Raw genomic sequence first — 5,332 nt, forward strand, 5'->3', positions numbered from 1 at the left:
AGTTTTAAAGGTTGATGTTATGGAGGTTTAGAAAGAGAAGTTGAAGGATGAGGGAAGTTTGTGTTTGAGAATGAGAATGAAGGAAGAAGAAGAAAAGTGAAAAAAATGGTAAAAGAGGGTCTAGGACCATGGCACGGCCGTGCCACTACAGGCACGGGCACGGCCGTCCCATCACTGGCACTGGCCGTGCCAAGCTTCTGGACATGCAAGGCTCAATTTTCTTCATTTTTCGCATCATATTTGGACAAATACCTACAAAACTAATTAAAACAACACAAAACAAACAAAATAAAAACAATTAAACTCGTGGGTTGCCTCCCACGAAGCGCTCTTTTAGAGTCATTAGCTTGACGATTAGAAGGTTTCTCTACCCAATACCCAATCTTTCCTAAAGGGATAGTGGCATCAACCTAAGATTCTCTCCCAAATCACACATAGCTTTCTCAATGGTTTCACTCTCAATCATACAAGGGGTGTGTTATCGCGATTCTCGGGTGTCAAGTCATTAATTAGGCTTGAACCTTTCAATCTTTGATATTCTCTATTTTTTCTTGGGAAGGGCAAAATTGAGAAAAAACCTTTAGATTCTAAGTTCGGGGGTCGTTTTCACTACGGGAAGGTGTTAGGCACCCGCGGTGACTATAGTACTCTATAGGAGCCGTTTTCTTAGTTTATGTCTACACTTTATTTTTAATGCTATTTATGAAAAAGGAAATTTATTTATGTTAAGAATGGGGGGAGAAAGTGTTTGAGGTTTTATTTTAGTGGACTTGGAGAAGTTTTGACCTCATGCCTACATACCCATTTAAGGGATCAAACTCCATGTAGTTCTCTTTCAAAAATGTTTTTTGTGTGTTTGGTTGATTTTAATTTTTTGTTGGAAAATGGTTTTGAAGAAGAGAAAGAGGCCTTAAAGGCATAAGAGAGAAAAATGGTGAATGGTTGGTTCAATTGTTATTAAAAAAGTCTAAGTAGGAATTAGGATTCATTTGGATTTGTTTAAGAAAATAAAGGAAAAAATCAATGGAGTTTTGACTCCAAGGTTTGTTTGGAAAAATTTGAGTGATGGGATTGGTTTATTATTTTTTTTGAAAATTGGCATTTGTCTAAAAATCGTGTTTCCTAAGCATACATCTAAACGGTAAACATGCAACGTGTGTGCGTGTCGGTGCTTGTGTCGGTGTACATCACTTATAGTGTCCATAGTCCTTTACATTGAGTCCTAAATACATGCTATGGTCTTGCAAGGAATTAAAAAAAGGAACTAATCTATCTAAAATTATTACAAACCCATTTGATATAGAAATGAATAGAAAAATAATGCCTAAACTATGGGATGAATGAAATGTGAGATGAAATGGTTAGTATCATAAGGCATAGAAATAGTAGAAAGGTAAACAAAATTGAGTAGAATAGCAAGAGAAAAAAAAGGTAATGAAATGAAATAAGATGGCAAAATATACCTAAAATTGGTTATGACACTTAGACATGCACACGACCTTTATAATCCCCTCATTATAGCAATGTTAAAGGGGTTTGATTTTGAGCTATAATGTGGGAATAAATAGGACACATTCAAGCCAAGAATCATGACACATTTTTAAAGATATTTTGCACTTTATTTCTTGATAAAAACACATATTTCTTGCAAAACAAGAAAGAAATTAAAATCTACATCCACAATCAGCAAGACACACATATGATCAGCAACATATTCACCATGAAATTACACACCAATCATCCACATCACATGCCAACATTTTATGAGAAAATATACCACAAAAATACACAAACTTAGATTAAACACAAAATTAATCAAGAAAAATAACACATGCATTTTTATCATTTTTTAAACCATTGAAAAATATCACAAAAGTGTTAAAATGTATTAAGAAACATATAACATTTTTTTTTGGAATTTTTAGAGAAAAGATTGAGCACGCAGAGGTTCAATTAGCAAAAAAGCAGGGTGCAGATAGCAGGAAAATAGCAAAAACGAAAAAAAGCAAAGCCCAAACCAAAACCAAAGGATCCGGATCCACAAGGAGCGTTGGATTGATCCAGGGAAGGAAACCCTAGATCCAACGGCAAGGAACGAAGCGGATTGGACCGGTCTTGGACCGGTCCGGTTCACTGGCTTATATATACATGTGTGCACCGGTTTTTTCACTTTTCTCTTGTTCTTTCTCTCTCTAACTCTCTCCTAGTGAGAGAAGCTCTCACTTCTCTCTTCTCTCATCTCACCGGATTCTGGAAAAAGGAGGATGATCTTCATCTTCTCCGGTGGAGTTTGCTCCTCCGGCGTGGTGGCCGGCCGCCCAAGGGTGGCGGCGCCGCCGCCGGAGTTGAGCAAACTTCTCCGATTTCGAAAATTTTTACATTTTTAGATATCCTTTTTTGTCCTGAACACGAATATGGCACTAGATTTTTCATGCAAGATTTGAATCAACGTAGATCTGAAGTTTGTGTTTGCGGTTTTGAAAAATTTTTCTTGTTCTTTTTAGTTCTTTTTGAATGGAAACTTCCAGAGCTTCACGGATCTACGTTAGATTCGTCCTTGTTGATGTTTCTGAGAAAGAAAGTGGAGTTTATGTGTTTACCTGTGGTTTTCGGTTGGAGATTTCGAACGAAGATCTTCGGAAACACTTGAATCTGGTTCTGCTTGTTGATTTCTTGCTTTAAAACCGAAAATAAATCGGTGTTGTTCCTTCTTCTTCTTCACCGGTTCAGATTCTGCTTCTTTTTCTCTTCTTCTCAAGCTTCGGATCCTTCGTGATCGTGCTTGAATTCGTCGCCACTGGTGATGAATTCGCACTGGAATTGCGAAGGATTTGATTCGATGATGATGACTCGCAAAAGAATCTCTGAGAATCACAGAAAAAAAGATGAATTTGGTGAATCTGGAAATCTAAGGTTTATCTGATTGTTCTTGTGATTTTTCTGTTTTGATCTGTAACTGCCAAGAGAGAGAATTCTCAGGTGTTTTTTTTTTTGTGGTGGCGCGTGATTTTTTTTCTTTCTGACTTGTGCATTGAATGCGCCTTTTATAGGCTGCCACTTGTATCTGAGACCTAATGGGACACTGCCACCTGGAATTGGACTTAGTTTGGCTCTGCCTTGGACTTTTGACTTTAAGGACCTTTCTGCAAAATGTAAAAAATGAGGACTGGACTGTAAATAAGAAAAATGGACTAGAAATGTAATTTTGAAAAGTTTTGGACAAAAATGCAATTTTGGAAACCTTTTGAGGGACCAAAATGCAATTAAAAGAAAATTGAATTAAAATTGGTAATTTGAAAAAAAAGTAAAGTGAAACCTAAAATAAAATCAACAAAAGGACTAAAACGAACCAATTACTGACATGAGGTATTTTAAAATACCTCCCTGCCGAAATTTTGACAGGAAAAGACCAAAATGCCCCTAGGGACTAAACTGACTCAAACTGACTCAGATGCAATTTTTGAAATGATTTTTAAACAAAGACTCAACAATAATTCGTACAGACAAGTTGAAAAGACTCAGAGGCAAACACAGGGACTAAAATGGGTTCCACTGCAGGAAATGACCAAAATACCCTTTTGTATGATTTTTGAAATAAAATGCAAGAAAAGTAATGCGACGTTTCAGAGAGTTCTTAAATGACTTGTAATGCAAGAAAAGACAGACAGAGGCAGTAAAATATGCTTGAAAATAGAGTAAAGGTTCAGAGTAAAATAACAGAGAATTGACAAATATCAGTGTTAAAAGAGAAATTTGAACAAGTATTTTTAGGTCCAAAATCAGGGTACAGCAGGGTGGAAAAACTCTCAATCACTATGAGGTTAGGCTTAGCAAGCCTTTGTGGGACATGGATTTTGAGTTTATAAGGTGGTGAAACGATTGGCTTATCACTTTCTCCTATGACTTTCTCACCTTGTTGCTTTTCACTCTCTATCTCACCCTCAATTGTCTTAGTTTTCATAATGCGGTCCTCTAACTGCTTACCGTACCTAAGTTTAATAGCATTTATAATGCTTTTGGGGTTGGCTTCAGTTTGACTTGGAAAGACTTCGGGGGTTTGAGAGGAAGTAGCTACTTGTTGAGCTACTTTAGAGATTTGAGTTTCTAGCATTCTAGTGTGAGTAGCAATGGAGTCCACTTTAGATGTAAGCTTGACAAGAGAGTCATTCAAAAATCCAGTTTGATTTTTAAGTTCTTGAAATTGCTTGGATTGCTCCATAGCATGTTTTTCTAGTAAAATTTCCAAGCTGGATTTCTGAGGGACTCTTTGGTTGTTTGCATAAACGGGTGGTGTTGTTTGTTGTCCAAAGGTATAAAAATATTGCTCGGGAATTTTAGCAACACTACCTAGTTGGCATTCAACACCGGTATGGTCAAGTATTCCACAAAATTCACAAGGTGGTGAAACAAGAGTAGGTGTGACGACACTTGCAGTTAATTTATCAAATTTTTGAAGAAGTGTGTCCACCTTAGCAGATAGATGATCAAGGGTAGAAACCTGGTACATACCTGCCTCTTTTTTAGAAGGTGGAGGAGTACCTTCAGTGATAACTCTCTCACTTGTCCACTGATAGTGGTTTTGTGCCATGTTCTCGACTAAATCATATGCTCCTGTGTAAGTTTTATTCATCAAAGCTCCACCTGCAGCTGCATCAACATTCATTTTTGTGGAAAACAAGAGACCATTGTAAAAAGTGTGGATAATAAGCCAATTCTCAAAACCATGATGGGGGCAAAGCCTAAGCATTTCTTTGAAACGCTCTCACACATCGTAAAGAGATTCACCATCTTTTTGAGTGAATTGTGTGATTTGACTCCTTAATTGAGCTGTTTTACTATGGGGAAAGAATTGGGAAAGGAATGTCTTCCTCATTTGGTCCCATGAAATTATAGAACCAATTTTCAATGAATGAAACCAAGCACTAGCACTATCCCTCAAAGAGAAAGGAAAGAGGTGCAGCCTTACGGCCTCTTGGTTTGCCTTCAAAGTTCCACTGAGTCTTAAAAAAATTGAAACATGAAGATTCGGATCCTCAGTGGGTGATCCGAAAAATTGATTTTGCTGCACTAGGTAAATAAGTGCATGCTTTATTTCAAAATTATTACCCTCAACCGTTGGGTACACAATAGCATCGTACGGCTCATCTGAATATGTGATTGCATACTCTTTGAGAGCACGTTTCTCAGTCATATCGTTATTATTGTGTGTTTTTCATCTTAGAATAAGAACCCAAGAAGTTAACGGTAAAAACAAAGAAATAAAGAAAGAAATAAAAATAATTTTTTTTTTCAGTCTAATCGATAAAAAAAAATTAATCAAATTGCAATAACT

General features: G+C 36.7%; 1 non-coding gene across 1 annotated transcript; it reads left to right on the top strand.

Annotated features, from left to right (window-relative positions):
- Nucleotides 1-4,718: 4,718 nt before the first annotated feature.
- LOC120577780 (small nucleolar RNA R71) lies at nt 4,719-4,825 on the top strand. The gene has a single exon (XR_005643762.1). It is a non-coding gene; the product is annotated as a small nucleolar RNA R71 (small nucleolar RNA).
- Nucleotides 4,826-5,332: the final 507 nt, after the last annotated feature.

Source organism: Medicago truncatula, chromosome 8, assembly GCF_003473485.1.
Source record: "Medicago truncatula cultivar Jemalong A17 chromosome 8, MtrunA17r5.0-ANR, whole genome shotgun sequence".
NCBI lineage: Eukaryota > Viridiplantae > Streptophyta > Magnoliopsida > Fabales > Fabaceae > Medicago > Medicago truncatula.